The following is a 23,869-nucleotide window of genomic DNA, read 5'->3' as shown; positions in this document are numbered from 1 at the left end:
TTTCTATGTAACAGGATCCGTAAAACAATATACAAATTTGTAAACTTCGCCATTACTTGCCTACTCATGTTCTACGTTTGGTTTATTTGGCTATAGTTGAATCTGTTATCCAGTATTGTATAACTGGATGGGGAGGCATTACAAAAACTGCTCTTCTTCCTCTAATTATGTTGCAAAAACGTATAATCCAAATTTGTTTGAAAGGGCGACTGGATTATCCAACAAACTTGATCCATTCCGAATTGAATGTTACTAGAATTGATCAAATTTATGAATACTCTTTAATGAAATTTTATCATAAAATAGAATGAAATTTGTAGCTCAGCCACAGTAGTCAGTGGAGAGCACGAAGGACATATTAATTGCTACTTTGCGCTGTATTTTACATAATTTTTACTTTAAACCTCATTACCCAATTGTGACTTACACCACTTCTGCTCTGAACAGCTCATATATAGCTATATATATTTTTTACAATTTACTCATTGTCCTCGTTGGTCTCACGTGCTTACCTTGCTAGTTGCTGGAACTTGGGTTCGCGGGTTCAATTCCAGCCGAGAGAGATGGATTTTGAAGGATGGTAGAACATTCAACATGGCTTCCGCCAAGAGAGAAGTAAAGGTGTGAATCCCGTGTCGCAGCTTTACGAAACGTAAAAGAACCCTGTTCTTAATATTGTGCCTGCCAAAGCCGACTATTTCTCGCCTTACTTTTTCTGTATGAGGGATGCTGAAAACTCGTATTTCTGTGAAAACAGATGTTTGCAACTTAACAAAATTTTCTTTTTATACTTTGTGTAATGAAAAAGCGAAATTTGTAGCTATGCGTTTGTTAATGAAATGCAATGGTATTCAGTAGCCTTATTAGTAGGCTTCGTATTGCAGCTACCTATAAACTGGAATGAGGTTGCCTGATTCGAAGTATATGTGACGTCACAGCGCAGGTACATTCGTGTATAAAATATGTAGTTACGCAAACTCTTTCCTCTTTCTCAAAACCGGGACTCAGTCATAGTTAGTAGTCTTATCGATCACTGCTTTTACTAGTCGTATTATTACATCTTTGTGTCTGATTGAAGGTTCATTGCAGAGGCATAATACCTTAGGTAGGACGCTCAAGCGTGTAATATTCAGGGCATAGTTGAGGATATCTGAACTAATATTTTCACTGTCAATATAGATAACATTACATATAAATTGTGTAAAATAAACGTAAAGTGACAAAAACAGTGCACTGAAAGACACTGCAATACCAAAAGACGCAGAAAGTGTGTTGAACGTAATCCAAAAAACCAGTACCATCAAAATATGAAAATTATGAATATATTAACTCGACGTTTAGCATGTATTTGTGTAGTCTACTATGATGTTCAGTGCCAACATCCCAATTAATAAATTTAAAAAAATCTATATTTTAGGGAATTTCTAGAAAAGTACATAGAAAATTAGGGAGTTTTCAGTGATATGCAATATATGCAATATCCTAATGAAACACAAAAAAATATCAGACAATAGGAATATCTTGTACTACATCATGCACCAATACCGTCATGTGCTATTAAAAGCATTTCTTGCAATATAAAATTATTTCAAGTGACATCCACATATGTTCAATTTCCGTAACTTATGAATGCACGTTATTATTCACTGCAAAGATCACGACAAAAATGAATATCACGGCTCAAATATGTGTTCATTAGTAGCTATATATCCAGAATGTCGGGAGTTGACTGTACTCCACGAACACTCAGTGACGACGTGTTTGTTTATATCCTTATCCGTTGCATTACCTGTATTCGGCGTACTATATACTCAATGTGTCTTTAACTTCAGTCTTTACGTAGCTGGAATACGAAGCCTACTTATTAGGCTATATAATATGAGTACAAAATAATTTTGTTCTTTAACTTTCGAAAGTAGCGAATATGTTAATGTTCAGGTGCGTTGTAAATGTGATATCCTGAAAGTTAACTCTGATTTAAACGAAATTATTCCCATTCCGTGAGGTGTTACGTTTCTATTTACAGATGAAATACGATCATAAGCTCTCCACTCGAATCTATCTGTCCGTCCCTACGCTGTCCCGCTTCAACTAATTACTTAATGGCCTTCGGTCACTGGAGGTCATTCAGACCAGTAGTTATCAACCGCTTTATTTTGGCCTCGTTCGGAGTGTAGGCTGTAAAATTGTGTAATACTGCATGAATTGATTTCGAAGTTTTATTCGAAATCATTTTTGTTCGTATAATCCGTAAAATTCACGAATATTTTATTATGTATTTCATTTCGCTGTCCATTTGGATCAGGCGTTCTTAACTTGGTGCTCGAACCTGGTGCTCTTTTAATGACATTTGGTGCTCTCGTCATGCAACTAAAAATGCTCCTGAGGTGTTTTTTTTATTTCAGACTTTGTACTGTTCTAGTCCATCTATTATACTATTTTAGCTACTTAATAGGTCTTCCCGTATTTAATGGTGTATAACCCCTTTTAATTCAGTGTGGATAAAAAAATCTAGATAATTCAAGAGAATAAATGGCTGCTCGTGATGAATTTCAATTGATAGATCTCCAGTCCTCTCAGCGCTGAAATATTTGTTTGAAAAGGAGATATTCATAGCTTTTGGGGGAGGGGAGGGCAGAAGATACAAAATACTCCAAATAATGTGGAGTGTTTCTTTCAAATGTTCGGCTAAATTAGGGACAACCAATCTATGCGAAAAAAAAAAACTTTCTCACTTATGAAATACCTCAAGAACAAAGCACGATCACGATTAATTGATTCATATCTGCAGGACTGTTTCTCCTTGGACATTGAAATTCAAGGATATAATTACCCTGGTGACTGTTTTAAAAATATATTTGTTTATTTATGTATTTCATTTATGTATGGTAGGTCTATTCATATAGTCCTATTAAAACTATTCGATTTCATGGTGCGCACTGACTCAGTATCAGGCGTGGACGGTGCTCACAATCTTCAAAAGGTTGAGAACCCCTGGTTTAGATCCCAGCACAGAAATTATCAAAATTTGAACTAATATTGGGTTTACATATTGAAAATCAATTTTGAACGCTTTTATAGGAATCGGAGGTAACTATATTTTCGGTTCTTTTTCAGTAATATAATTGAGTTTAGAATTTTAATGATTTTGTATCTTTTTCTAATGTGACGCATGCATTATTCCATAATTAATGTTTGTTGTCATTCGCATTAGTGGTTGCGGTATGTTGTTTTTCCCTTACATATTTGCCTACTTTAATAGTATTTTCGACCCAGGTTCGATTCCCGGCCGGGGCAAATTACCTGGTTGAGGTTTTTTCCGGGGTTTTCCCTCAACTCAATATGAGTAGATGCTGGGTTACTTTCCGTGCTAGACCCCGGACTCATTTCATCGGCATTATCATCTTCAACTCAGTCAGACGCTAAATAACCTACCTAAGCTGTTGATAAAGCGTCGTAAAATAACCAACTAAAATAAAAAAAATAGTATTTTCGATATTTTTCTTCAGTTTTAATCGATTTTTTAAAATGTATTTTATATTCTAAATTGCATTTTATTACGTCCATCAAATTCTTTTATTATTTCAATATTTTCTCCTTCTATGAATTTAGTATAAATATTGTAATGGCCGTTCCTTTTTGAGGAGCTAGTCAGTTTTTTCTGCAAATTAGTTTTGGCATTCAGGAATCTGTCATCCGATATAACAAGTATATTCTTATTTAAAACCTCTTAACGTGCTTCTAAAAAAGAACATCTTCTGCGGACCTCTGGAGAAAGAACGAAGGAAAAGACTAGTGAAGTGCTTTGTGTCGAGTGTAGCATTATATGGGGCAGAAACATGGACATTACGACGAAGTGAAGAGAAGCGATAGAAGCATTTGAAATGTGGATGTGGAGAAAGATGGAGCGTGGGAAGTGGACAGCCAGTAAGACGAAGCTGTGTTGGAAAGAGTGAATGAAGAAAGAATGATGCTGAAACTGATCAGAAAGAGGAAAAGGAATTGGTTGGGTCACTGGTTGAGAAGAAACTGCCCTCTGAAGGATGCACTGGAAGGAATGGTGAACGGGAGAAGAGTTCGGGGCAGAAGAAGATATCAGATGATAGGCGACATTAAGATATATCGATAGCCTAAAACCAGACTGTTCTAAGTTCATTTTACTATTTTTTTTTTTCAGAGAACTATTCTAAGCTCCTGACATTCAAAACTTCATGAAACAATTTGGAATAGCTTCACAGCAACCTTATGAAGAGGAATATTTATAATTTTGTTCGATTCATATATGCAGACAAGCACTGAAACACAATGAAAAACAGATTTCTTTCTTATAAAAAGTTGGACTTAGAACAGTCTGGTTCTCAGCCATGGATCATATGAGGAGACACAGAGGAAGGCAGAAAATAGTAAAGACTGGAGAATGCTGGTTTTGCAGTGAAAGACCTGCCCTCAGAACACTATGAATGAATGAAACTTGCTTCTTCCGCATAGACACCTTTAGCTATACAAAAAATATCAAAAAATATTTTAAGAGACTTATTCGCAACTTACATATCAGCGTGTGGTTTACTCGGTGCATTCTCCATTTATCCTTAATTTCTTTAGCAGAGAGTGACTGGTGTTCATGCAGGTAATGGTACGAGCTATCTATGGATATTTTTATGTAGCCCTCCCTAAAAATTATTCAGGTGACTTATACAGTAAAACCAAGTTAATCCGGACTAATTGGGGGGGGGGGATAAGTTTACGGATTTAACGAAAGTCCGGATTAATTTAAATAACCTAGAAGAACAGTACGAGTGCATTAAAACTCAGTTTATAGCAACAAAACACGTTTATTATGGTGTATTTAATATATTATATACTACAGTACAGTAAAATGTGTAATCGATAATAATTTTTGTGTATTTACTTTAATTTCTGTACTTTAATGCAAACTTGATGAATTTTCTTTATTTTTAATACTATAGGTGTAATATTGTAATTATTATAATTACATAGTTCTAATGTATAAAATTAAGTCTTAAAAGGAGATTTTTTAATTTGCAAATCAAGCTTTCAGGTATAACTCCCTGTAAAGTTGATTTGAATAATTTCGAGGGGAAAAATTGTTCCGGGGCCGGGTATCGAACCCGGGACCTTTGGTTAAACGTACCAACGCTCTACCAACTGAGCTACCCGGTAACTCTACCAGACACCGATCCAATTTTTCCCTTTATATCCACAGACCTCAAAGTGGGCTGAGAACCGTCAAGCAACCAACATTGAGTGCACACTAATTCTGTGTGACTTAAATTGTGGTTTTCTGTTAACGAACAGTGACGTGTATTATGCAGATAAGCTTTCAGGTAAAGTTGATTTGAATAATTTCGAGGGAAAAATAAAATTGTTCCGGGGCCGGCTCAGTTGGTAGAGCGTTGGTACTTGACTGTTCGTCATTCACCCATATGAATCCAGTTGTGTAGATCAATTTACCGACAGAGTCGTTAACCCAGATTGCGCCACAGGAGGCTGGTCTACGCTACACCTTCGATGAGATGAGATGATAATGGAGACTTGTTGGGATGCCACAGGGGAACCGGAGCTCCCGGAGGAAACTCCTGTGTTACCTGGATCACGGGTTTGTCCAATACAAGTTCTTATAATCCCATGTTCAATCCCCGGTGTATCCCAGATTTATAACTTGTATTAGACAAGTCCGTGGTCCAGGTAACACCAGGGGTTTTCTCCGGGAGCTCCGGTCCCTCTATGACATACCAACATATCTCCATTCCCACGATAATAGAATTCATGTTCATATCATCTGTTACTGGTTTTAAATATCGTTTAAAAAGCAAGCAGTTATTTACTAGTAAGAATGGAATTTCATTTGAATAATAACGGAAATGATGCAGTTAATTTCAGTACTGGTTCAACAATAGAGACAGTCTTAGGGACAGTTTAATAATGGCTTTTAAATTGATTTGAATAACTGTAGGTGAGATGATCATTGACGACACTACATGTTCTGAAGATGAGTAGTGCTTAGGAGGAAGTTCTGACAGCAGCAGTGATGTTTAAATTCTCAGTAAGTAACAAGTGGGAACTTTCTGATTTATTTCTTAAAATAGGCTACTTAATTTTAAGAGTGCATCTTATACATTTATACAAAAAGGCGTCTTCTACCTAGCTTATACACAGGCAAATGCGGAACGCCCATACACACACACACACACACACACACACACACACACACACACACACAAGGAAGGAAAATATATTTTTGGAAGGGAGCAGTTTCTTATTGTCGAATAGTGCATTTATATTCACGAATAAAATACGTTATTTCTATGTTTCAAATAAGTAGCATTTGTAGGAAAGAAATAGGAGTGGATACAAAATATCAATTTAAAAATATAAATACAGTTAGGCAACTCGATGAGACCTTCCATCATTCATTCATAATGTTCTGCCCAAGGGCAGGTCTTTCACTGCAAACCCAGCATTGTCCAGTCTTTCCTATTTTCTGCCTTCCTCTTTCTCTCCGCATATGATCCATATATCTTAATGTAGTCTATCATCTGATATCTTCTTCTGTTCCGAACTCTTCTCCCGTTTACTATTCCTTCCAGTGCATTCTTCAGTAGATAGTTTCTTCTCAACCAGTGACCCAGCCAATTTTTCCCCCCTTTCTGATCATTTTCAGCATCATTCTTTCTTCACCCACTCTTTCCAACACAGCTTCGTTTCTTACTCTGTCCATTTCACACGTTCCATCCTTCTCCATGTCCACATTTCAAATGCTTCTATTCACTTCGTTGTAATGTCCATGTTTCTGTCCCATACAATGCCACACTTCATACAAAGCACTTCACTAGTTTCTTCCTTAGTTCATTCTCCAGAGATCCGCAGATGATGCTCCTTTTTCTATTAAAAGCTTTCTTTGTCATTGCTATTCTCCTTTTGACTTCTTGGCAGAAACTTATATTACTGCTTATAGTACACCCCAAGTATTTGAAGCTGTCCACTTGCTCTATTGTCCCATTTAGAATTCGCAAGTTTACCTTCTTTACTTTTCTTCCTGTGGCCATAGTCTTCGTCTTGTTGGCATTTATCTTCATCCCATACTGCTCACAGCTGTCATTTAGCTCCAGTAGCATATCCCTTTGTATCATCAGAAAATCTTACGCACTTTATTCTTCTTCCTCCTTTTATCACTCCTTCTGTGTTCTGAAAACAATTCTTCACTAAGTCCTTCAAACAGATGTTGTACAGGGTAGTGATCAAGGGCATCGTTGTCGTACTTCTCTCCCTATTTCACTTCTTTCTGACATTTCTTCTCCTATCCTTATTTTGACTCGTTGTTTCGTATAAAGGTTACTACTGAACAGTCTTCCTCTCTTTCCAATCCACGTCAATTTTCTGTAGGATCTCCATCAGTTTATTCCAGTCCACTCTGTCAAATGCCGTTCACAAATACTATATACAGTAGAGCCTCTATTATCCGTGGTAATGAAAGGGGTGAAGTGAACGGTTAATCGAAAAAATCGGATAATCCGTACCATAAAAAGTTTTCATAAACAAAGTACATAATATTTTCGTAATTTCCTCGATGGTCTTTTTTTAATACATTAGGTAGTGGATCAGAAGTTCAATAATTTAAGTCTTTTTTTTTTTTTTTTTTTTTTTTTTTTTTTTTTTTTACAATTCACGTTTGATTTTCCGATAAGTCAGTTATTAAAACATTATTTATTGTACTTAAGTCTGGTTTTAAACGACGGGTTTTTAATGGCCAAGGAAACTCCTTACGACGACTTTCTGTGTAAATGTAGGAATAGTAGAGGTCTCATGTTGTAGATTTACAAATTTTTACACAGTTTATATTTTGTTTTTCTTTGCCTAAATCGCGCAAAGTTGTAATTCCTATCTCGTATTGGGATGTGAAATGAACCACATTTTCTCTTTTCCCAAACCACTCAATTACTTGCACTTTTTACCGTAGTACAACATGTTTTCTTTTGACACTTGTAGAAGACATTTTGCATAGAAGTCAAACAGTACGGTCACTCGAAGAGTAGGCCATAATGCGTAAGGTTAAAGGTTTGTAGAAACACTCTGTAGAAATAATTCGTACTAATATAATGTACAGTACTTCATATTTTTTTCTGCGAGAGAGACAGTCGGATAATCCACCAATCGGTTAACAGGGTGACAGATAATCGGGGTTTTACTGTACATTTCTTTATTCTTCTCTAGGTATCTTTCGTCGATTGTTCGTAGCAGTCCAATTAAGTGATTCGTTTATGCTGTATGGCGATAATAATAATAATAATAATAATAATAATAATAATAATATAATCAGTTCGATTTATTTTCTTTTCTCGAAATTTTCTCTTCCCTACGAATTTGCCGCCCTGGGCCCGGGCTCATGTGTAAATGAGGGCATAATAATAATAATAATAATAATAATCATGGAAAAGGTACTTTAATGTACCTTAAATACTATAGATCTCGTTAAGGTGTTATATTGCTAAGAGATCCGAAAAACACTCACCCCATTGACGCCGGCCGTGAAAGCTTGCTACATTCGAAGGTTATATTGCTTTAGTGTTACCTTTTTAGTTACTGATACGACTTAGTAACTCACGAGAGTGGATTTCAATGCTTTCGGCTCTGGTCACCTGAACAGTTTATCATTGTATCCACTTTTATCATTGTATCCACTCTGGGCATTATTTAAAAGCAAACCTGAAGTTTGTAACTTTAATGGGTTTTGCGTATTAACTACAGTGTTAACACTGCGCCTCTGTGGTACGGTTCATATCCATAATTGCAATCGGGGACTCGATCCTGCTGAAACGGCAACTCACTGTTGCTAGACAGTTGGTCTTCCTCTTATTATTTATTCCTCGTCTTTCACTGTTGCTACCTCTCATCACTGGAACTCTCTGTCGCCTGAAGTCAAGGGCTGCCGAACATTGAAATCTTTCAAATCCAAGTTCGAAAATTATCTTATGACGAGTTGCCAACTAACTTACTATTATGGCAAGTGTTGTATTGCATGTTTTCACGTATTCACATTTTTTTATGTTCTAGTGATATTTAACTTATTTTATATTTTCGTTTTCATATTTTCCGATAATGGTATATCTATAATGTGATAAGTTGAGCTATATATAATCATAATTTTCCTTACTGAGTGTACTTAAAAATATTGTATTCATTATATGCTTTGTACTGCACTATTTTATTACTATTATTATTATTATTATTATTATTATTATTATTATTATTATTACTACTACTACTATTCTTATTTTTTTATCATTATTATTATTATTATTATCAATAATTGTCTTATTTTTTTATACTTGTATGTCTCATTTATTTTGACCTACTATTCACATTTTATTATGCTTTTTTCTTTCTTTCTGTATGTTATATATTATGTCTGATTTTTACTTACTTGTTGTTTACATTTTATTACTATTATCTTATTTAGTTTTGTGTGTAAAATTGTAGTGTACTTTATAAATTTGTAGTGTTTTTTGTAACTCAGTTTTACTCCTGGTTGAGTGTTAGAGAAGGTCGTATGGCCTTAACTTTGCCAGGTTAAATAAATCATTATTATTATTATTATTATTATTATTATTATTATTATTATTATTAACTTCTTACTTCTTACCAAATCCAAAGCGATGTAAAGGAGGTTTTCTTTGAACCAAGACTAGACTCTCATAATGCGGACCTCCCTAACCGTGTGGTCAGCACGATGTAAAGCCACTGCGGAAACGTTACAGGACAAGTACAATGCAAGGGACAAATATCCAGTCCCGTAGAACGGAGATAATATTCGCCCACGTCGGGAATCGAACTTTGTTTTCACACCGTGTTAAGAAGGTTAAAAAGAAACTTAAAATTCCCGCGCTATTCTTTGCTTGAATATTGCTAAAAGATAACTTTTTTCTTACCATACATATTATGCACTTCACGGGTCCGCTTTGTTGGGAATCTTCCCATTGCCCCCGGAGTAGAATGCGTGAGGAAGGTTATTGAACTTCTTAGGGTTGTGTGTGTCGTAATACTCTTTTTCGAGATTGCTTGTCAGAGGTTGGTAGGCATGCACTCTCTATCTCTTTCTCTCTGTAGAGTGAAAGATTTCTTTTCATAATCTTACATTGGCTTCAAAATAATAATAATCGGCATATTTTTGCTGTTCACTGTGTAGCATATTTATGAAATTGCATTAATTTTAGAATAAAGCGTATATATCTGAAATCAACTAAACAATTCCGAATTTTACTCATAGGCTATTTGTTACAATATTTCTTTATTTGAGAATTTTGTTAAAATATTAATGCACATGCTTGGAAATAGAAATCAGTAGGTAAATAACAGGTGGAATACATTAAATTATCTGACTCATACAACTACTTCAAAAACTAAAACTAAGTCAATTGCTCATAAAATTAATATAAATACAATAACTGGCATTATTACAACATATTTCCCGGGTTCGAATCTCCGCTATGCTAAATAAAATTCATGGTGGACAAAGACGGTGCTTGGTATCCCGGAGTACTTCTGTTTCACCTACCGACATTCCACATTTACTTCATTAATCATCATCATCACCATCATCATTTTCGTATAGATCGTCTACCATGGTGCACCAAAGGCAACACTACGACGGCAAAAATATTTAGAGTTACGGCACATCTCTTCGAAAGTGGAACGGTTAACTGAATGACTCATACTCAAGCACCTGTCATTTGATGTAAGAAATGCAGTATGAAAGTTTGGACAAGCAACACCGCACATCAGGAAATCATAAAACACTAAATTGTATTTTGTTCCTAAGCTTGGGTTTTATTGCTGTGTTTATTTTTTATACACACTTTAACATATGTCGTCATATCACGTGTGTAGGATATTTAGATTAATCAGTAGCCCTTTTTTTTTTACTGTTTTTTGAGTTCATGTTTCTATTGTCGTCTGTTATAGATGGCATGTGTTTATATAAGCGATTTTAGAAGGTATGGGTTTTGAGGGGAATGGGTTACAGAAATTGAAACGCAACAAATGATATATTTTAAACCCCTAAAGTGTTTCGAGACGAGTGCATAAAATCAGAAACTTACTTACTTACTTACTTATTTACTTACTGGCTTTTAAGGAACCCGAAGGTTCATTGCCGCCCTCACATAAGCCCGCCATTGGTCCCTATCCTGAGCAAGATTAATCCAGTCTCATCATATCCCACCTCCCTCAAATCCATTTTAATATTATCTTCCCATCTACGTCTCGGCCTCCCCAAAGGTCTCTTTGCCTCCGGCCTCCCAACTAACACTTCATATGCATTTCTGGATTCGCCCATACGTGCTACATGCCCTGCCCAGCTCAAACGTCTGGATTTAATGTTCCTAATTGTCAGGTGAAGAATAAAATGCGTGCAGTTCTGTGTTGTGTAACTTTCTCCATTCTCCTGTAAGTTCATCCCTGTTAGCCGCAAATATTTTCCTAAGCACCTTATTCTCAAACACCCTTAACCTATATTCCTCTCCCAAAGTATCAGAAACTAAGTTATTGAATTACAAGAAGAAAATATGTTTGAAGCTAGATAATTTCATAGCATAAGAATGATTGGCACAATAGTATTTAGGAAAATTTAATACAATGGAAAACGTGGAATATCGAAACGAAAATTGACTACCCAGTTTTAAAGATTGGATCTGGAATTGGGTCATTGAGATATCCTAAGCTAAAATGTGCGTGTGATGATGTTAAAATATGAGAGATAAGGAAATAAGAGTAAATGTTTAACATAGCCATTGAGTGTTGCTTCATTTAATAATTATTCTGGACGTTAATTTAGACGTATTGTGTTAAATTAATAAGGTAAGAAGTAATATTTGCATATAATTTTTTTTGTATATTTTCTCGTTAGAGCGGCCCCGACGTACATTCAGCCTCCCATCAAACAGAGTACCGGGGGTAAAGGCAGTCGGATCGTGGTGCCCACCTCACCAACTCATTCTAGTGCCGAGATCATCCTACCTCTATGTCCCCTTAGCGCTTTCATCGTGTGTATAGGGGATACTTTTTTCTTTACCAAAAGCTCTTCAAAATTATTCAGAAGTTTCAGAGAAGTTTTTGTGTTACAAGCATATAGCACATAGCACTCAGACACAATTCATGATCGATAGGTTCCTTTAAAATTTCTCTACTCACGTACATGGTTAGTCTACATGGTTGATTAGGATTTAGTGATTATGATTATGATGATAATAATAATAACTATTAATATTATTATTATTATTATTATTGTTATTAATACTGTTGTTGTTACGGAAAAATTCAAATATCTTGGAGCAATAGTAGCAAATATAAATGACACTCGGGAGAAAATTATACGCAGAATAAATATGGGAAATGCGTGTTATTATTCGGTTCAGAAGCTTTTGTCATCTAGTCTGCTGTCAAAAAATCTGAAAGTTGGAATTTATAAAACAGTTGTCCTGTATGGTTGTGAAACTTGGACTCTCACTTTGAGAGAGGAACAGAGATTAAGGGTGTTTGAGAATAAGGTTCTTAGGAAAATATTTGGGTCTAAGAGAGAATGGAGAAAGTTACACAACACAGAACTGCACGCATTGTATTCTTCACCTGACATAATTAGGAACATTAAATTCAGACTTTGAGATGGGCAGGGCATGTAACGCGTATGGGCGAATCCAGAAATGTTGGGATGCCGGAAGGAAAAAAACCTTTCGGGAGGTTGAGACGTAGATGAGAGGATAATATAAAATTGCATTTGAAGGAGGTGGGATATGATGGAGAGACTGGATTAATCTTGCACAGGATAGGGACCGATGGCGGGCTTATGTGAGGGCGCCAATGAACCTGCTGGTTCCTTAAAAGTCATTTGTAAGTATTATTATTATTATTATTATTATTATTATTATTATTATAGACTAGGCGACACTTGAACATAATTTAATATTAAGAATTCACTACTCTAATAATAATAATAATAATAATAATAATAATAATAATGCAAATCAAGTTTTCAGGTATAACTCCCTGTAAAGTTGATTTGAATAATTTCGAGGGAAAAATTGTTCCGGGGCCGGGTATCGAACCCGGGAACTTTGGTTAAACGTACCAACGCTTTCCCAACTGAGCTACCCGGGAACTCTAGCAGACACCGATCCAATTTTTCCCTCTATATCCACAGACCTCAAAGTGGGCTGACAACCGTCAAGCAACCAACATTGAATGCACACTAACTCTGTGTGAATTAAAATTGTGGTTTTCTGTTAACGAACAGTGACGTGTATTATGCAAATCAAGTTTTCAGGTATAACTCCCTGTAAAGTTGATTTGAATAATTTCGAAGGAATAATAATAATAATAATAATAATAATAATAATAATAATAATAGGTGATACACGAATGAATTGTGTAAGGAGATCTGCGTCCGTTACAAAGTTAATGCTGGGTACCTTTTATTATGTAGTGGGTTAAAATTACAGAGATTTACGAGTTTGAAACAAGGTAAAATTATATATCGTTAGCCACGTGTGTAGAATGAAGATAAATTACGGATTGGCCTCTTTCAAGTCGACGATCTCGTTAAATTATATTACTTCTTGTAGCCGCGAGTATCGAATCGCTGGTAATGAAACTCAATCGTTGCAGAAACCCAGGAAGATTTCAACAATTATTTTACAATTTACAATACAAAATCGTGCATCTTCATTGAGCTCCACTGTGTGCTGATCTGAGAATCATGCCTTCTTAATATTCACCGTACGGTACATGAAACATTACGATGTATAGATAGTAACCAGAAAAATTGATGTTTGTATTCGCCATTTTTTTAATCATTCAAGTTTTTTCTTAATTTCTTAGTGGCCCAGCACAAACGATTTCTTTTATTACTAGGTAGGCTATTTGTAATTATAAAGATTAAATGTCGAATTTTATCTGAACCATCTGGTGAGGCATTCATATTTGTTTAAAAAGTGATTTGCTGTCACTACCAGCATAAAAAAACTATAAAACAAAACATTTGTTTCGGTTACGGTTAATTGCTGATCTGTAATTTTAAAATTTTCTCGAGTATTGTATACTTTGCCTTCTTGCAAGTTTGTAATTTAACTACACTTACTGGCATCTATATGACTTCATTCTTAAATGTATATTTGTGATTAGTTTTGTATTTTTCTCTTATACCAATTAAACTTGATCCATGTATCTTAATGTCGTCTATCATCTGATATCTTCTTCTGCCCCGAACTCTTCTCCCGTTTACCACTTCTTCCAGTACATCCTTCAGTAGGCAGTTTCTTCTTAGCGAGTGACCCAGTGGATTCCTTTTCTCTTCCTGATCAGTTTCAGCATCATTCTTTCTTCACCCACTCTCTCCAACACAGCTTCATTTCTTATTCTGTCTATACCTACATTTCACACTCTCCATCTTTGTCCATATCCACATTTTCAAATGCTTCTAGTCGCTTCACTTCGTAATGTCCATGTTTCTGCCTTATACAATGCCACACTCCACACACAGTACTTCACTAATCTCGTCCTTAGTTCTTTTTCCAGAGGTCCGCAGAAGATGCTCCTTTTTCTATTAAAAGCTTCCTTTGCCATTGCTATCCTCTTTTTGACTTTCTGGCAGCAGCTTATGTTATTGCTTATAGTACACCGCAAGTATTTGAAGGTGTCCACTTGTTGCACTGTCTCATTTTGAATCCGCACGTTTACCTTCTTTATTTTTGTTCCGACAACCTGGTCTTCGTTTTGTTTGCATTGATCTTCATCCCATACTGCTCACAGCGTCATTTAGCTCCAGTAGCATATCCCTTTAGTATCGTCTCCTCTCCTGGTAACAAAGCCATATCATCAGCAAATATTATGTACTTTACTCTTATTCCTCCTACTATCACCCCTCCCATAGTCTGAAAACAGTTCTTCACCAAATCATCCAAGTAGATGTTGAACAGGGTGGGTGATGAAGGGCATCCTTGTACTCCTCTCTCGATTTTACTTCCTTCAGACATTTCTTCTGCTATCCTGACTCTGAATCGTTGTTTCATATGAAGATTACTGAACAGCCTCTTTCTTTCTCTGAACAGTAAAAAATACGTTCATTATTTGGTTTTGACTACATGTGTATATATACGTGAGTATTTGTATTTTTTTCTGGTCCTTAGGTTTCTTTTAGTACATCCCAAATATGTGAAGGTATCCACTTGTTGCACTGCCTCATTTCGAATTCGCACGTTTACCTTCTTTATTTTTCTTCCGACAACCATGGTCTTCGTTTTGTTTGCATTGATCTTCATCCCATACTGCTCAAAGCTGTCATTTAGTTCCACTATCATATCGTCTCCTCTCTTGCTAACAACGCCATATCATCAGCATATCTTATGCACTTTACTCTTCTTCCTCCTACTGTCACCCCCCCCCCCCCATGTTCTGAAACAGTTCTTCACCAGATCGTATAAGTAGATGTTGAACAGAGTAGGTGATGAAGGACATCCTTGTACTCCTCTCTCGATTTTACTTCCTTCAGACATTTATTCTCCTATCCTGACTTTGAGTGGTTAATTCATATAAAGATTTCTCAACAGCCTCCTCTCTTTCTCTGAACAGTAAAAAAGTACGTTTATTATTTGGTTTTGACTGCTTGTGTGTATAGGTGGTGTGTATCTTTTCTTGTCCACAGTTTATTTAAGTTAGTACTCTTTATTTTGTGCAAAGAAAGTTTTCAGTTGGTAGTTTTAATATATAATTAGGCGATATTTCTAAGTATGTATTATTTTTTATAATTTAAAAATTCCTCATGTTTTGTAGTCGTGAGTTTAAAATACCGGTTACAATAATACGCTTTCCACAAGTTTAAAAACTTATCGCTGTATGAAGTTTTTGTTGCTGTATTATTATTTTCTTGTGTTTCTATAGTCCATTCGAATACTTGCTCTAAAATATTAATGAAACAATGTTAGAATAGAAATAGACACTTTGTAAAGTATATTCATTAGCCTATTTTTTTTTTATTTTCTGTATGCCCAGAAATCTAATTTCAAAGGTAGACATTTTGAAATTAAATGTCATTAGTCATTACTGTTGTAATACCGTACTGTAAGTGTTTAAAATAAGTTTTTTTTTTTTTTCCTTTTGTCCCGTTGTTACCGGAAAAGTGACTCACGAACAAATACTGTGGAACATCTGCGCAGATGTGTTTATATCTGTGCTGAAATGGTTGGCGCTTTGTTGTTGGTGTTACTCGATCTTACTGGATCTTGTGAGGAACTCTGCATTTGTGAACATTAATTAGGTCTTTGGAACTACACGATTTACAGCGATGAAATATTGTATTATTCTAGTCAACCGTCCGACAGAATATAAAGAACTGTTTGTTTTTAGTTTGTGGAAGATCGTGTACTTTTATTGAACGCTAGTTTCTGCGAGACTCAGTAAGAGATATCGCATTGTGATGAAAGGAGTAAAGACGTGCAAACATGCAAGAATGACTACACATCCTCTCTTAACAGACCGTTGCATGTAAGCTCATATTTACGAAGGGCAGTTGATATTAATCACTAAAAAAATCCTAACGTCTCAAGAAGTCAAGTCTGTCTCTTGCAGTATCGTTTTGTTTCATAGTTCTGTAGACTTTTCTTTTTTACTTTGCCATTATACGATGTAGGGAGAGATTATTGTGGCGCTGCGAAAAATCCATTTCCAGATATATAGGCTACGAAATCAACTTTTTAAACCAAAATAGTTTGGAATATGTATGATAAGACTTTCTTGTGTTAAATTCTAACGTACCTTGTTTACATGTTTCGACCTTTTATGGGTCATCCTCAAAACTGGTCGTTGTTGGTCTTGGCGCCTCTTGTTTTGTTTCCTGTGAGGGTGTGTTCGTGTGGTGTAATGTAGAGTCAAAGAGTGTATGTGTTCTGAAATTGAGTTGTGTGTTGAAAATTTCGTTGGGGTGTGTTTTCGTGTGTCTGTATATTTCATATTGTTATAGTGTGTTTAGTTTCTGGCTTTGTAGTTGGATGTGTAGTATTTCCATGTCTGTGTTGATGTCTCTGTGGGTGTGGTTAGCATTTGTGATGTGTTCTGCATATGTGGAGGTGTTTTGTAATTTTGTTATGGCTGTGATGTATTCTTTGTAACGTGTTTGAAATGATCTGCCTGTCTGTCCTGTGTAGAAGTTGTTGCAGGTGTTACATTTGAGTTTGTATACGCCTGTGTGGTTGTATTTGTTTGTTTGTGTTGTTTGTGTGTTGAGATGTTTTTGTAGAGTGTTATTTGTTCTGTATGCGATGTTGTAATTTAATTTCTTGAATGAGGTTGCAATTTTGTGTGTGTGTGTGTTTTTTTTTTTCGTATGTTAGTGTGATGTATTTTTTGTGTTTTTGTGTTTGTGTTGTATTCTTGTGTTTTTTGTGATTATGTTTTGTCTTACATTTATGTTAGGGTTGTATCCGTTTTCTTGTGCTATGTATTTGATTGTGTTTAGTTCTTTGTTGTAATCTTGTTGGTTCATTGGTATGTTGAGTAGTCGGAATGCAGCTTGTTTGTGTTGTGTTGGATGTGTTGTGTATGTGTGTTGTTGTGGGTTTAACACAAAGAAGTCTTCATCATACATATTCCGAAGTGATACAGTATTAAAAGTTGTGTAATCAAGATGTACAAAATAGTTTCTTTTGAATTGTCTGTTAAGTACCCAGGCTGAGTGATTTTAATAACTATTCTACGATTTTGTAACATTTAGTAGCGGAATCCACTGAAAAGAAGGAATGAAGCAGCATAATATTCATTTTGATGAAAAATCCACAAAACTTTTTCTGGAATAAAAGAAACACACAGAATGGTGATTTAGTCCAAATAAAATCCAAAGATTTTCTTTGTGAATTTTTGTGTTACTTAGAATGAACTCACAAAGTAATTCAATATGAAAATGATTTGTTTGAGCATATTAATACAGTAGGGGAAACTCGACTAATTGCGCTGTGCGGGTAATTCCGCAGTAGTGCATATATGATTTTACTGCGGCTTTACAATAGCGTGAACGTAAGTTTTGAGAGACTGTCAACAGAAGGCATGTCCTCTGTAGTACTATAGGAAAAAAATCAAGGATATTGGTCGATACCTCTGTCGGCAATACAGTGAAACACCGAAAGTTGGCTGTTTTTCGTGTTTTGCTACACAGCTGTGAAGAAAGTGAGCATTGTTACATATAAATGGTTCCTTTTATGTTACTTTTATAATGTATTTCATAATTATTTACGACTGCAGAATTAGCCAAGTCCTATTGCGGCTTTATCCGCACTGTTGCGGAATTACCCGAGTTGTTCTTTTTCAACTGTAATGCATGTACAACTGAATATATTTGCACTTTAATAGGTCTCTTTATCTCATTTGGTAATGAAAGCTTTCGTCCATGTCTACATATCTTGATAATATTTTTCAATAAATATTTTGATAAAAATATGATAGATTCACTTCTTAATATTGCGGAATTAGCCCAGTCTCCCCTACTAATTTGCAGGATTACTTCACTTTCAGTTATGATTTTAATCCAAGTTTTTAAAGCTATTGACACAGAAGAATTTATTATCGCAGTAGTTATGGTTTCCCCTTTCGAATTAGCGTTCATTATAGATCATCCACCGAGTCTTGATAGCTGATGTAAATACCACGAGCACATTGAATTCACATTAATGTGCGCTCTCTTTTAGAATCTTCAGATAGATAATAGGCCTACGATGGCGTTTGCACAGTACGATCCATATAAATACGTACTTAAGACCAAAGGAGTATTGCCTGATTCATTATGATGTGGATATACGGCCCGCATACCTATTCTGAAATAACCATCCCCAGACTTCGTAAAATGCAATTTATCTGGAGTTCCTTCGTTTCGCCAGAAAACAATTAAGTAGGTCACAATGTATATTATAACTATCGTCCATTTGTTGGATATTACCGCCTTACATATGTTCAATACTACGCAACACATGTTTGCCGAAATCGTTAAAGCCCATCATGTCATCATCTGTTATTTCTTTTTGTTTACTTCTTTGAGGTCCACACCTGTGGAGTAATGGTCAGCGCGTCTGGCCGCGAAACCAGGTGGCCCGGGTTCGATTCCCGGTCGGGGCAAGTTACCTGGTTTAGGTTTTTTCTGGGGTTTTCCCTCAACCCAATATGAGCAAATGCTGGGTAACTTTCGGTGTTGGACCCCGGACTCATTTCACCAACTCATTCAGACGCTAAATAACCTAGATGTTGATAAAGCGTCGTAAAATAAGCTAATAAAATAAATAAAAAATTCTTTGAGATGACAATTCCTGGTTAACGTATGGCGTCTCTGAAACTTCATTACAGATTTTTTCTAACAATTGTAACAAGTACACCACTATTATTACTGAAGTTAATTTTTGGCAACATTAAAAATAAGTTGTGTATTGTTAACTTATTGTAACTAATAACATTGTTTTTTCCTAGTCTTGTCGAAGCTGCCAAGAATGTTTATGAGTATCCTCTATACCAGCGTTTTTCAACCTTTTCCAACATGTGGCACACTAAAGTTGTAATTTAAAATCCCGCGGCACACTCATATAATCTAAACCAGTCGTTCCTAACTAGTGAGGATTTTTCATAAAGATAGCAGCCTATGTAAAATACGATACTTTTAAGGTTGGTCCATTATTTATTTATTTATTTATTTATGTCTATAACGGCAAATGCCCAATTACAATAGATAGTACAGATATTTGTTTAAAGCATAGAATTGCAGATAACATGCAAAAAGAGATACAGACGTGGACAAATTATTAGACTAAAATAATTATATGTGCAACAAAGCTGTATTTATCGGCAGAAATAATGAACAAAAATTATTTTGCACAGAATAATGAATAGAAAATTCAGTCTGGAGGTTACTAATATTTTGTGAACATTCCCTTATTCTTTATTAACACGTTGATTTTGTCAGGGATGCTGGAAACCAAAGTTTAATACTTTCTTTGAATATCAGCATCATTTAGCCATATATCAGACAGTGCTTAAATGAGTCCATGTTTTGTTGTAAGCCTCTTTTTGTTCACTTTCTTCTTCAGTATAGATCACACATTTTCAATTTCGTTCATGTCCGGTCTTCTTGCAGGCCATGGGAGAACAGACTGTTGAATATCTTCTGCAGTATATAATTAAAACGCCAGTGGTACCAACACAGCCAGACAAAATATACTTAACCATTGTAAAAATATACCACAAGATGTAAACAATCATATTTACAACAATAGAGACTCTGTGAATTATACTGATAATTGATATGACGAATTATATTATGTTTAAAAGAAAATCGTTTTAGTCAAGTAATTTGTCCACGTCTGTAAAACAGATACAAATGCAAGATACAAGTGTAAATAATTACAAATGAAAAATGAAAAAAAGCAGACAAATAGATACTATCTAAATAAAAGACACAGATATAGATATAAATAAAAAGTAGGGAATAAAAATAATAGGAACATAGATAAGTATAGATATCATAGCCAAAAATGTAAAATGTAGCTATTATTGGCAAATTAGAGAGTAAGAAATAAATAGCAATATTAAGCTTATTTAAAATCAACTACCTTCAGTATATTAATAAGAAAATGTCTATTTTTCACGTAAGAAATGCTGAAATCTAGATCCCATGTTTTACATTTCATTGAAATTTGAACACATTTTTAACACTGGTGAATTTTTATGTGCTGAAGTGTTTGGTTTTTTATAATATAACAATTGACGATTTCTTAAATGTGATGTTCTAGCGTTAAGCTGGATTTGTGATAATATTTCGCTATTATCCAGTAGACCGTTGAATATTTTATACAATAAAAGTTGCTCAGCAAGTAATCTACGACTTACAAGAGACATTAAATTAAATTCAGCAAGTAGATTGTTGTACGAAATTTCGTTATGGAGGACCGAATAGTGATATTTTTTAAAATACAGATATCTTGAGAATCGTTTTTGAATTTTTTTCAATTTGATTACTATATGATTTGCAAGTGAGTGACCAAATTACTGAGGCATATTCCAATTTAGCGCGGACATGACAATTAAAAAGGAGTGTCAAAGTCGAAGTGTTTTGTAAAGTTTTTGAATTTCTAATAATAAAACCCAGATTTTTAAAAGCATTATTTGTTATATTAAATATGTGACTATGAAAAGTCAAATTATGATTTATAGTTACACCGAGATCTTTTACACAATATATTCGTTGCAACGGTTCATCATTCATTGTATAATTACCTCTTAAATGAGATGTAGTCCTTGTATAAGTCATATAACAACATTTTTTTTATATGACACTTGTGGTGGAAAAGATCACAGTTGGGGTTTAAATGCAGCGTTATCTTAATGTAAATGTAAATCTGTATATGCATTTTATTGATTACAAAAAGTCGTGCGATAAAAGGAAATATAAATGTTTATTGGAAATCATTAAACAAAAGACCTTGATTATAACGACGTTCGTTTAATAAACAATTTATGCTGCAGACAGAGAACGCTAGTTGTCACAGAATCCGTCTATCTGAAGAAATAAGATTCAAAGGCAGTGTTGCCACCTCGATTCTTAAAACCCCGCTATCATACAGAGCTGAAGTTGATAGCTTGCTATATTGTCAGTGTATAAAAGGAGTCTCGCTCCAAATTTTAATTCCGTGTCTGTACATTTATATCAGACAGTACATCTCACTTGACGATATGTGTCAGAGGAAGAACAATAATTGTTTGTATACATCTGAAGTCTGATTATGTAGCTAATCGGCGATGTATGCAATGGAGAGGGAAAGTAACTAGTCACTAGGGAGCGGATTTTTATGTGCTAAAAATTTTAAATATATTTCTTTTTTTATGTGCTAAAAAGTACGAAAATATTTGCTAAAAATAAAAAAGTATTTATTTTAAATATGACAAAAATACCTTACTTAGCTTGGAAAAAAAAAATGTTACTAGGTACTCACCAGCCACACTTGAGTGCTAGTAGTTGGCCGAGAATTGCAGTGAAAACAAAGATCATCTCCAAATTCTCCATCACAAATGCATGCCGATTATATCTCTGAACAACGACTTATACTGTGAAAACGATCTTTCCACATCACAGGACGTCAGACGTGCATATTTAAAGAGAGGAATGTCACAAACACCGTCAATTTCACCTACAGGCACACCCTCCAATACTTGAGCAACTTTACACATTTTTTTTATATCCACTGTTTTTCCCAAACATATTCTGGAATTTTTCCCTTAGTACTTGCACTTCTGAACCTGGTAGCCAGTCTAGCTTAATTTTCACGGCACGTACCTCCCTGTTTCAGACAACAGGTTTTTGGATGCTTCGAGTTTTTTTATGAAGTCACACAAAAAGCTTAGATTTGCTAATAGGACAGACAAATCGTTTTTTAAACAACCATCTTTCAGTATATCTTGAAGGATATCGATTGACGAAGCCCGATAACAGGGAATCACAACACGATATATTGCCTTACTTGATAGACATGAGCGAGAGGCGAGACATTTGTTTAAATTAAATAATGTTCATACCCGAGCTCTTATGTGTTGTGTTTCACAAACAAAGCAAGTTCTTGTAGAAAATATTTAAGTAAAAAAAACTCCGAGATTTATGTGTTTATAATAGATTTCCTGAAAATATGTATTTACATAATTTTTTTGTGAAAATATGTGTTTTTATGTGAAATAAAATTCTGGGTTTAAGCTTAAAACTTCATGTTCGGAATGTTTAACTTTGTTAATAATTGTGTTTTATCACACGCAAAAATAATATTTAATTACATAGAAATCCGCTCCTTACTGGTCACTCTCATAGATTTAACAAGGGATACTGATGCTATTGATACATAGCTTTGGATCATCATTATAAACTAAAGTGAAAGTTGTTACCGTAGAAAAGAATAATATGTTGTTTTGTAAATATTTACTGCATGTTTAATGATAAAAAAAGTTTAGTCGATCCCATATTCATCTTTCAATAATAACTTATAAACCAGGTATTTCCTGGATATTTGAATATTACTTTTCTTTTTTTTTTTATTTTGGTGTGGGGAATTCGCTCCCAAAGTTCGTCCCAAGATTTTTGTTACACTCTGTATAACAGTAACAGTGTCTTCACAGTATAGGTCTGTGGTGACTTGTCTGTAATTATTGTTAATAGCGGATGAATTTAGTAATGAGGAAACATTATTTTGTGCGAGATCGTGCGTATTTACTTGTTTCCGCACAAACCCAATCCGCGGAAAGTCTAAAATTCCAAATTCAGTATTCCCAACCTAACACACATAACAATTTCCCTCTTCTTACACCTTAAGTGACATATTGATTTTACTGCTTTAGGCTTTTAACATATTATTTTTAGAGACGTTCAATATAGTAATCATTATAAATTGGAAACTTACCACTGCAATTTCACCTAAATTGCACTGTTAATTATTGTTTTTAAATATTTGCAAAAATTAAGTAAAGTTACTGCATTCGTGATGCAAGTAACATTAAGGAATTGGATGTCAAAGATATTTTCCATTTCTAAACATCTCCTTGACCGGTAAAATTAAACTTGCCGATGTTATTACTGCAATATGTTATATAAATAATATTGTTAAAATATTAAAATGGAATATAAATAATTACATAACCTTACCGTTTGTTTTAAGTTCGCATTTATAGACTGGGGGAAAAAAAATACAGACGTATATCACGGCCTGCTGGAGTATAGTAAACACAGAAAACATTTTAAAGCAACAATGTTCAAGATAGATATTTTTGTTTTGCAATTTTGCCGTCATTGAAC

At 34.8% G+C, this 23,869-nt stretch overlaps 1 protein-coding gene across 6 annotated transcripts in view; it reads left to right on the top strand.

Moving 5' to 3' along the window:
• The window catches only part of LOC138712465 (uncharacterized), a 283,130-nt gene that overhangs the window by 121,002 nt on the left and 138,259 nt on the right, over window positions 1–23,869 (top strand). The gene's annotated exons all lie outside the window — the stretch shown is intronic.

Source organism: Periplaneta americana, chromosome 13 (genome assembly GCF_040183065.1).
Source record: "Periplaneta americana isolate PAMFEO1 chromosome 13, P.americana_PAMFEO1_priV1, whole genome shotgun sequence".
In the NCBI taxonomy this organism is placed as follows: domain Eukaryota; kingdom Metazoa; phylum Arthropoda; class Insecta; order Blattodea; family Blattidae; genus Periplaneta; species Periplaneta americana.
This window is presented reverse-complemented; position numbering and strand designations above follow the sequence as displayed.